An 11683-nucleotide genomic window follows, 5' to 3' on the forward strand; every position below is an offset into this window, starting at 1 on the left:
ATTATTCAGTTTTATGGATATTTTGCTCATCCGCTTATCAGTTGGTGGATATTTGGGTTGCTTTCACTTTTTGACTATTATGGAAATGTATAAACATCTGCATACTTTTCTTTTTTGTCCATACATGTTTTCATTTCTCTTGGACTGATACCTAAGAGTGAAATTGCTGTTTCATATGGCAACTCTGTATGTTTAATTGTTCAAGGAACTTACAGACTGTTTTCCAAAGTAGCTGCACCATTTTACATTCCCACCAGCAGTGTAGGAGGGTTGGGATTTCTCCCCATCCTGAACACTTATTATTTTCTACCTTTCTGAGTCTAGCCATCAAAGTGGGCATGAAGTGGTATCATATTATGGTTTTGGTTTGTATTTCCCTGATGACAAATGATGTCAAGTACCCCTCATGATCTTTTTTTTTTTTTTTAAGATTTTCTTTATTTATTTGACAGACAGAGATCACAAGTAGGCAGAGAGGCAGGCAGAGAGAGAGGGGGAAGCAGGCTCCCTGCTGAGCAGAGAGCCCGATGTGGGGCTTGATCCCAGGACCCTGGGATCATGACCTGAGCTGAAGGCAGAGGCTTTAAACCACTGAGCCACCCAGGCACCCCCCCTTCATGATCTTAATATCCATTTGCATATCCTAGTTGGCAAAATGTCTATTCAGATCCTTTGCCCATTTTTAAATCAATTTGTCTTTATTATTGAGTTAAAAGATTTCTTTGCGTATTTGGGATACAAGTCCCTCATCAGATGTATGATTTGTAATTATTTTCTCCTCTTCTGTGGTTCTTTTTACTTTTTGATGCTGTCCTTGAAGTGTAAAAGGTTTTTATTTTAATGAAATCCAAATTGTGTTTTTTTCTCTTAAGTTGTGCTTTTGGTGTCAGATCTAAGGATCCTTTACCAAATCCAAGCACATAATGATTTACTCCTATGTTTTCTTTTTTTTTTTCTTTAAAGATTTTTATTTATTTATTTATTTGACAGAGAACACAAGTAGGCAGAGAGGCAGGCAGAGAGAGAGAGAGAAGCAGGCTCTGCACTGAGCAGAGAGCCCAACGTGGGGCTCCATCCCAGGGTCCTGGGATCATGACCCGGGCAGAAGGCAGAGGCTTTAACCCGCTGAGCCACCCAGGTGCCCCTACTCCTATGTTTTCTTAAGAGTTATATAGTTTTATTTTTTTAAGAAAACTTAGAGAGTTGTTTATCTTTTTTTTTCACTTTTAAAAACATTTTAATGTTTTTTAAAAATTAACATATAATATACTATTTGTCACAGGGGTACAGGTCTGTGAATCATCAGGAGTTGTGTAGTTTTAATATTTACCTTTAGGCACTTAATCCCTTTTGAGTTAATTTTTATAAATAGTGTGAGGTAAGGATCCAACCTGATCATTTTGTAAGTGGGCTACCTAGTTGTTTGTGTGGCTATCCATTTGTTGAAAAGTCTGTTCATTTCCACACTGAATGGTCTTGGCACCCTTGTCAAAACATCACAGTCATAAATTCATTTCTGGACCCTCATTTCTATTCCATTAATCTACATATCTTTCTTTAGCCAGTACCACACTTTTTTTTTTTAATTTTATTTATTTGAGAGAGAGCACGAGCATGAGAGGGGGGTAGGGGCAGAGGAAGAGGGAGAAGCAGACTCCCCACTGATCAGGGCACCCAATTTTGGACTCGATCCCAGGACCCTGGGAACATGACCTGAACATGACCTAGGCAGATGTTTAATTGAGTGAGCCACCCAGGTGCCCAATACCACACTTTTCTTGATTACTGTTGCTTCTTAGTAAGTTTTGAAATCAACAAGTTGGAATCCTCCAACTTCGTTCTTCTTTTTCAAGAATGTTTTGGTTCTTCTGGCCCTTTGAAATTCTGTATGAATTTTAGAATCAGCTTCTAAGTTTCTACAAAGAAGTCAGCTAGGATATTGAATCTGTAGATTTGAGGAGTAATGCCATTTTAACACAAGAAACCTTCCAACCCATGAACATGGGATATTTCCTCAAATATTTGCATTTTCTGTAATTTCTTTCCACAGTGTTCTATACGTTTCAGAGTATGTTTTGCACATATTTGTTAAATTTATTTCTAATGATTTTATTCTTATGGATGCTATTGTAAATGAAATCATTTTCTTAATTTCATTTGGCTTGTTAATTGCATATGTATAGAAATGCAATCAATTTTTGTATATTGGGCCTTGTATTCTTCAAACTTGCTGAACTTTGTTTATTGGTAGATTTCTCAGGATTTTCCTATACAACAAGGTAATGCCATCTACAAAGAGAGAGTTTTGCTTCTTCCTTTCCAATCTGAGTATCTTTTATTTCGCCTTTACTGTCTAGAACTTCTGGTATAAAGTTAAATAGAAGTGGTGAGAGTGTGCATTGTTGTCTTGTTCCTAATCTTAGGGATCAGGATCCCTAAGGGATTCTTAGAGAACAAGATCTTAGCATCCAGTCATTCACTATTTAGTATGCTATTAGCTGTGGGGTTTTTGTAGAATTGCCCTTTATCAAGTTGGTGACATTTTCTTTTAGGGTTTTTTTTTTTTAATCATTATTATGAAAGGCTATTGGATTTTTTTTTAAAGATTTTTAAAAAATATTTTATTTATTTATTGGACAGAGAGAGATCATAAGTAGGCAGAGCATCAGGCAGAGAGAGAGGGGGAAGCAGGCTCCCTGCTGAGCAGAGAGCCCGATGCGGGGCTCGATCCCAGGACCCTGAGATCATGACCTGAGCTGAAGGCAGAGGCCCAACCCACTGAGCCATCCAGGTACCCAAGGCTATTGGATTTTGTCAAATGCCTTTTTTTTCTGTGTCTTTTAAGATGTTCATGTGGTTTTGTTTTTATTCTTTCACTATAATGCTTTACATTAATTGGTTTTTGAATGTTAAACCAACTTCACATTCCTAGAATGAATCCCATGTGGTCATGGTGTGTAATTATTTTTTATGTGCTAGATTTGGTTTGCTAGCATTTTGTTGAGGATTTTTACATCCATATTCATGAGAGATATTGATCTGTAGTTTCCTTATGATGTCTTTGGCTTTGGTATCTGTATAATACTGGTCTCATTGAATGAGTAGGAAAGTCTTCCTCTTCTACTTTTTGGAAGAGTTTGTGTAGAATTGGTATTTATTCTTCTTTAAATGTTTGGTAGAATTCAGCAGTGGAGCTATCTGGGCCTGGGCTTTTCTTTATGGGAAGTTTTTGATTACTAATTTAATCTCTTGTTGTAGGTCTATTTAGATTTTCTTAAGATGGTTTTGGTATTGTCTTTCTAAAAATTTATCCATTTCATCTGCATTATCTAATTTATTGGCATATAATTGTTCATTGCATTCCTTCCTTGGGCCTACCTAATGGATTTTGGATTGGATTGTTAGGAAGGCGTATAAGGAAGAAGTAGAAGGAATGGACAGAGAAATGAGAGGAGGGAAAAGAAATTCATTTTAAAGATGCCCTAAATAATGTCTCCCTCTGTGTTCTGCAGTATGTTCATCACCCTATTAGTGCCACTTGTTAATTCCCATCCCCAAATAATAATACTATATATTAAGCGCTTATTATATACAAGGTAGTATTCTAAAGAATTTACACCTACAACTCACTTAATTCCCATAACAACCTCATGAGTAAATATTGTTATTATCCCCTCTTTACAGAAGACTGAGTATAGAGAGGTTAAGTTATTGCCCAGGGCCTCATGGCTAGTTAATAAAGTGAAGATATAACCCCAAGCTATTTGCCTCCAGGACCAATGTTCTTCACTCCTACACTCTACTAACACAAGCTCAGAATTCATTTGCTCAGCTATTCTGACCCCTGGAGGAGGCAAGGGAGAGCTTGAAATAGTGTAGTGATATATATGTATGTAATGACTCCTGCTAGATGCTTCATAATAAAGAAATTGTCCTATTCATCTGCCTTCAGCTCCTAGCACATAGATATTAAGTTCAATCAATGAACTAAAAGATCTCCACTGGCTGGCTAATATTAATGCCATAGGGCTCTTAGGTAACAGAGACTACCAGAAATTATCTCATCGCCTAATAATAAGAATCCTTTTCTGAGCAATGCAAACATTGACACAAACATCTGTAGTTATAAACTCAGAGCAGGATACACAAAACTCTATAATCAGATTGATTAGATTTATTTGTACTTTATCCTGATTTTGGTATAGAAGACTGAATATAACACATGTTTAAGAATTAGTCTAATAAGGGACATACAGAACATATGCAAAGACAATTACAGCACCTCACTGTCAGAAATAAGAGACTTGAATAAATGGATAAACATATCCCATCACTGGTTAAGTAGACTTCCTGTTAGCGAGAACATAGTAGCTAATAGGAATAAGTAGGAAAGAAGATCAAGTAATGTGTGCAGTGATTCTCAATCATCCCTGCATATTAGGGTCACTTAATTTATAAATTTTTTAGAGGTCCCAAGTCAGGGGGCGTCTGGGTGACTCCATCCGTTAAGCATTTGCCTTTGGCTCAGGTTATAATCCAGGAGTCCCAGAATGGAACCCAGAGCTGGGCTCCCTGCTCAGTGGGATGTCTGCTTCTCCCTCTCTCTGCGCCCTCCCCCCGCTTATGCTCTCTCTCCCCGCAAAGAAATAAATAAAACCTTTAAAATAAAATAGAAGTCCCAAGTCAGGCCCCACGAAGATTTTATTTATTTATTTGTCAGAGGGAGAGAGAACACAAGCAGAGGGATTAGCAGGCAGAGGGAGAAGCAGACTCCCCACTGAGCAAGGAGCCTGATGTGGGACTCGATCCCAGGACCCCGGGATCATGACCCGAGCGGAAAGCAAATGCCCAACCAACTGAGCCACCCAGGCGTCCCAGGCCTCACGCAGATTAATTGAATAAGAATCTGAAATAGATTCCAGATGATTCTAATGTCACCCAGCGTTGAGTACTAGAGTGATATAAAGGTAAGAGGGAAAGGTTTAATGGAAATACTTCCCCTAACAGAATTGAAAATATATTTCAAAGCTTAAAATATTACAAAAAATTTCTGATATTAGGTTAAAAACAGAATAGGTGTGTAGGGTAAACCCTGACAGTTATTTGTTTTGCTTTTGTAATACAAGTGCCTCATTTAAGCTTTGGTGAGGCATCTTGCAAAGACCTATCCTCTTTGCAGTTAACTATCTCAAATAAACACAGCGCCACCCACAGGCCAAATGAAGAACCAAGCCACCTCCCCCAAATGTGGGCTCCCTTGTTTTAGAGATCTTGGTTAATTTAGGTAACTAACCATCTGGGCCACTTCCTTTCTTTCTCTCTTCCCATGCTTTAACTTTCCACTCTTACATTTTAAATTCACCAATAAAGAGTGAGCCTGCAAAACCCTAGGTTCCCCCACCCTCTACCCAATAAAAGCAGAACTCCTGGCCGGTACAATCTCTTTCTCTCTCCTTGTGACTTAACTTTGTGGCCTCAGGTGTGCTTTGTAATGTCCAGGTCTTGTAAGTAATAATGCTTCCCTTCCAACATTTCTTGATAGTTATTGCTGAAGGGCTGAAGGGTGTCTTGCATTCATAATAAGAACCTCAAGTGCTGATCCAGTCATATTGGTTATTTATAGGCTGAAACCAGCCTAAAACAAGATGATGAAACAAAATAAAACAAAAAATGCATGTCAGAAAATGTAACCCAAATCTGTTAAGTCCTGGTAAAATATAAAGTGTGAAAATAAGTTTTCATTTACTAAATGTTATTGAAAAATTACACTATTGTTGAAGATTTACACTATGTTGAAAATTAAATTATTCCTTTTAAAAGCAATTTTAACATTGAAGACAACTTTTTAAAGGGAGTGACTTATTTTAAAAAATAAGGAAGTGGTATTTGAACAATTAGACTTGTTTTCCAAGAACTGTTGGGATTCCAAGAAAACAAAAAATTGATCAAGAACTGGATAATTGTAGGCCATCGTGTTGATGGAAAGGGTGTTTAAAAGTTCGTTGGTCATTGAGGGCTTATCCAGATCAAGGAGCAATTTCTCCAAAAAACAAACAAACAAAAAATCCTTGCCTTCCTTTACAGTATCATTGCAACCAAAGGCAAAATTGCATTTCTGAAGCATTTCCCCCCATCAAATTTGAAATGGAATCTGGGAGCAAGAATTGTACTCTACTGCAAAAATTGTCTTGTTTAACCCAAGAGAAAAACTGGGAGAATGTACCCTTGCCTTGTAAGGACTCAACCCCAGCATCTGTCAAGCCCTCCCAAATTCTCTGCCACAGTTTCTAAATGAGCAGTATTGGGCCAAGTGACAACTCAGAGGGCGTGATTCTGTTCAGCGTTGCAGACAAGGCCTTTTCTGTTCTGTCTTGGGAAACAGGTTTCTTCATTTGCCTGAGGGAGTGAATCTATGATTTTCTGCCTGGTTTCTTATTTTAGGAGAGAGCCAAAGACTCATCCTGGACCGTGGAGGCTTCTGAGGCTTCCTGCTGGAACTTGGTTCAGACACAGTGGGGAGTTTTTCCCAAGGAACTATCCAAGCACATACCTGGTGCTTTAAATGACATGAGGAGGTATTGGATGGGGAAAAATGTCCTAATGTCAATACATAGTTTAAATAGGGAGATATTGCTTGGTCACTTGACTCATTGGGAATGTTCTCGATAGACTCCTCCGGTTGAAGAGAACTTATTCTATGTACTGCACAGATTTATCATAAAGACGCATCTGGTTAGGAATCCAGGAAATGTCCAACAACCAGGCCTTGCAAAGGCCATACAGAACTGGGTCTCACAGCTGGAGACCCAAGAACCAGAATGCAAGGCAGCTCTAAGAACCTGAGGAATTGTGGATGTGGGTTTTTATTCTAGAGCTCTATTATTAATGGCCTCAGCTATTCCCTCCCCCAAGCAGCTATCTGCATCTCTTTCTGTCCACTTTTTTTTTTTTTTAAGATTTTATTTATTTATTTGACAGACAGAGATCACAAGTAGGCAGAGAGGCAGGCAGAGAGAGAGAGAGGAGGAAGCAGGCTTCCTGCTGAGCAGAGAGCCCAATGCGGGGCTCGATCCCAGGACCCTGGGATCATGACCTGAGCCCAAGGCAGAGGCTTTAACCTCTGAGCCACCCAGGCGCCCCTTTCTGTCCACTTTTGTGCCAGCTCCAACTGGCATTCTTTCTTCTGTATAATTTTCACTGCTTCATGCTGTGTGTCCTCGTGGGTCCTGCTCTCTCAGCACATTGGACTGTCATGGTCCCCTATTGCATCTCATTGGCACTTTCCTTCAAGCTTCACTTTCCACTGCTAATTATGTCATTTCCTCAGTATTTCTCGGTTCAAAGCCTTGAATTTGATTGTCCAGATCATCTTCTTGCCGCAGGACATGTCCTAAGACACTGGCCAACTTAAGGCTAGCAGTTCTCGGGCAGTTGCCCAGCCCTGGTTGAATGAGCATAGTGCAAATGGGCTACCAAGGGGTGTTCTTTCAGTAGGAGCTGTGGGCCAAAGAATCTTTCCTAGAAAGAGCTGTAGTATGGCCAGTATCTGATCCACATGACAAACATATGGATGGATGAATGGGTAGATGGGTGGACAGATAGGAATATTGTGCCCTTAGAGAAGTAGGGCATGATTGATTAGGAGGGAAAGAGATTTAATGTAGGTTTCACAACTGAGAAAAAAAAAAACAAACCAAAACAAAAACCCTCCACATTTTTTCATTGCAATATTTGAATGAGATATGATCCACATTCTTAGGTGCTAAGAAATGAAAAGATCCTGACTAGCTCTTAAAGCTAAGTCATTCTTGGAGAAAGATGAATCTCCCCCAAGTTCCTTCATACCCTTCTGGCCGGGTCTTCTCTAGCCTTTGCCTATTAGACTTTCCCAAATTTCAACTCCCAAATACAGCAATCACGCAAATACTTAGAATGTTACCTAATTTGTAGTAAGCCCTGAAAAAATGAGCTATTAGTAATATACTGTTCATTGAACACATCATTTGGCTCCATGTAACAGAATCCTAAACATACAAGCTTAACCAAACGAGTGAAACAGTCCTACTTTATCCCTGAATGAATAAATTAAAAATCCCTGCCCTCACTTAATAACAAGTTTGGAGACAGCCCAGGGCTGGGATGGCAAACCTCAGTGCCATCAAGGGTCCAGTCTCCTTCCGTCTTTCTGTTCGGTCATCTTCAACATGTGGTTTTTATCTCTGTGTTCACCACCACAGTGAGCAAACAGTCCGCATCCTTCTTGTTCCTAGCAACCCTAATCACTCCAGGGAGAAAGGAGGAAAGGACAATGCCCGTACCAGGAAAGTTTCCCCAAAATGCCCCAACAGTCTCCTGCTTATATCTCATTATCAAAAACTACCTCACTGCTAAGCTGGGGCTGCAAGGGAAGCTGGGCACACTGCTACTATAGACAAAATCAGGGATTCTATTGACCACGAAGAGGAAAATGGATATAGGGTAGAAAATTAGCAGTGTCTCCGGCTTAACTATCCCCAGCACTGAGTACCCCATAGTGCCAGCCCTCAAAACCTGGTGGGGTAAAGGGAAACCAACAATTGAACAGCATGATAAAGAACATGAAAGAGGTGTTTATCATGTGGGCACATAAGGACATCTAATTTGTATTTGAAAAGTCAGGAAAGGCTGGCTGAAGGAAGTAAGAGCTGAGATGTGAAGGATGGGTAGGAGTTGGCCAGGGAAGAGACTGCACGTGCTGAAGTGCCGAGGTAATGCTGGGTCTTTTAGGAAACAGACGCAGTTTCCTACTAGTGGGGGGCAGAGTACTTTGTAGAGAGTGATGAGGTTGGAGGTAAGCAGGAGCCAGGGCACAAAAGACTTCAAACATCATTTTAAGAACTCGGTACTTATCCTTGGGGAGAAGCCAGCACGAGTCAAATTTTGCCTCCTAGTTTTTACAATTAGAGTGGAAAAACCACTCCATCTGTAGCAACTAAGTGTCAGTGGATTTGCTATCCTTTCTTAATGCATCAGGAGATCCACAAACTCATCTCAGCTAAGACCTCTTCCCTCTTATAGGGATTACCCTCAGCAGGCCAGTGCATTCAGAACCTGGGAGCTATCTTTGCTTAAAACTCATTAACATTGCATTTCTTCCCCCCAAAATAATTCCGTGGGGTGTAAATTAGGCTTCTTCTAGTAATGCTGCCCCCATCAGAAGAATCATTTTTTGACTACTTTCTTTATTCTTCAACATTCATGCTCAACTATGTAAGCAGCAGTTTTTTGGTGTGTGTGTGTGTGTGTGTGTGTGTGTTTTTAAGAAACAATCGAGGCTTAACTTTTAGGCTAAGTATACAGAGATATCATGAGTAACCTAAGTAATCTCTAACATTTGATTAGTTCACATAACTCGAGGCAGAATATTCATTTTTCTTGCTTTGCAGGGAGACCACATGTTGGACTAATCTTCCAGTTTACAAGTTATCCCTGGATGATCTTAAATAGGTAGCACGGCACAGCAGAGACTACTGTACGGCACTGGGTACAATATCGCACCATTTCCTAAACTGGTATCTTTTGAAGCACGACTCAGAAAAAGAGAATGACCAGAGCACCTTGCTGACTCAGTTGGTAGACCATGTGCTCTTGATCTTGGGGTTTTGAGCCTCACGTTGGGTATACCTACTACTTTAAAAAAAGAGAGAAAGAGAATGACTTACTAGGACACTTCCTTTTTATTACTGCATTTATTTTGTATATTTGTCTCTATTTAGGGTTTTTCAAAGGCAAGGGCATTATAATATTCTCTAATCAGCTGAAATTAGTCATTTGCCATCCACTCTCCAGTCCCCATTCCAGATTCTCTTTTTGGCGTGTAGCTTTATTACCTTTAAGCATACTATATGCTTTACTTATTACTGTCTCTCTTAACCACATACAAGTTCTTCAAGAGTAGATTTTTTTTTAATGTTTTGTTCAGTGATGTATAAGTATTGGGTAACAGTGCCTAGAATATGAGAGACAGTCAAACGCTTTCTAAAAATCAGTGTTTCTTCTATGGCTATCTTCTGTCCTGCCAAGGAAGAGCCAAACTCACCTCTGAACTTTTGTATTCTGCTTCTTCTCCCTCTCTCCCTGACTGTCCTTCAAACCAACAAAATCAACAACTATTGTTAAGGCAGCAAGTGTATGCAAGACACTTTCCAGAATCAACTTTCAATAGTATGCCCTCCCTTTCTCTTCATATGTGAGGATTTAAATGCTATTGATCACAAACTAAATATACTAATATTCATTATACTATAAGTCACTGATTGCCGCAATCGTACCTTTTTCATGTTACATTGGGAGGATTCAGGCATCCTACTACCATAATTGGATTAGCTAGGTAGTATTTTAGCAGACCTGAAATTGTGGAAAAGCTGTTACAAATCCTTTTCAACGACTGTTTCTCAATTTCCTCCTGATCATCAGGGAGATTTTTATTTATTGAGTCTTTTTTTTTATTGAGTCCTTTCAACTGAAAGGACACATGCAAGAAAAAAAAATATCAACTTTCTGTCAGGCACCATTCACTTTAAGTCCTACAGAAAATCTTGTTTACTGCTTGCCCTAAGAGATTTTTCCTTTTTTAAGAAGACTAAATTATAATCTCCACAGAAGTAGGTTTTATGTATCAATATCCCCAACAACTAAGACAGTACTTCATCACAGTAAGTGCTCAAAAGATCTGTTGAAAGAATGGTGTATATTTTATACTTTTATTGCTTACTTCTAAATGCGTAATCTGGTGAGGGTTCACATACTGAAACATAGGCCAACCTATGACCCACTTGGTCAATCTGTGCCAGAGCCAGGTGGCTTGTTTAAATCATCATGGTAGGCAGAATCCTAAAATATCCCACTGTAATCCCTTAGACTGTGCCTAGGAGACATTTTATCTCTGATGTTACATTACCCAGCAAAAGGGATTTGCAGATGTAATTAAGGCTATCATCATTTGACTTTGAGTTCATCAAAAGGAAGACTGTCATGGTAGGCCTAATCTGATCACACGAATTTTTTGAAAGCAGAATTTGTCTGCTTTATAGCAGAAAAGGAAGTCGGATACCAAGCATGAGAAGAATTCAATACACTGTTAGCTAGAAGGAGGGGCCATGTGCCAAGAAATGTGGGTAGCTTCTAATTTAGAGTGGCCTCTGATTAACAGCAAGGGAATAGGCACATCAGTCCTACAACCACAAGGAACTGAATTCTGCTAACAAACTGAATAAGCCAAGAAGCACATTCTTTCTATTGAGGTGCCAGACAAGAGCCCAGCCTCGCTGACCTGATTTCAGCTTCTGAGACCCCAAAAAGAGAATTTAGTCTTGGACTTCTGACCTACAGAACTGTAAAACAATAAATGTGTGATTTTAAGCTGCTCAACTGTGATAATTTGTTAAGAAGAAATAGAAAACTAATATGATTATCCTGTCCTAGAAAGTACTTTCTCTGCAATGACAGAATTCTGCAATGATGTGTTTTTTACTGACTCATTTGAATACTATCATCAAGCCCTCCTCTGCCTTTCCCAAATTTATTTTACTGTTTTCTTTTTCACTGTCCATGGAAATATTGTCCAGGAAAATTCCACCCAAAATTAGTTTTTGCATATGAAAATAAGATAAATTAAGGTACCAAGAGAAAGTTTCTTTGGACA

The sequence above is a fragment of the Mustela nigripes genome, chromosome 2 (assembly GCF_022355385.1).
Source record: "Mustela nigripes isolate SB6536 chromosome 2, MUSNIG.SB6536, whole genome shotgun sequence".
NCBI classification, from domain to species: domain Eukaryota; kingdom Metazoa; phylum Chordata; class Mammalia; order Carnivora; family Mustelidae; genus Mustela; species Mustela nigripes.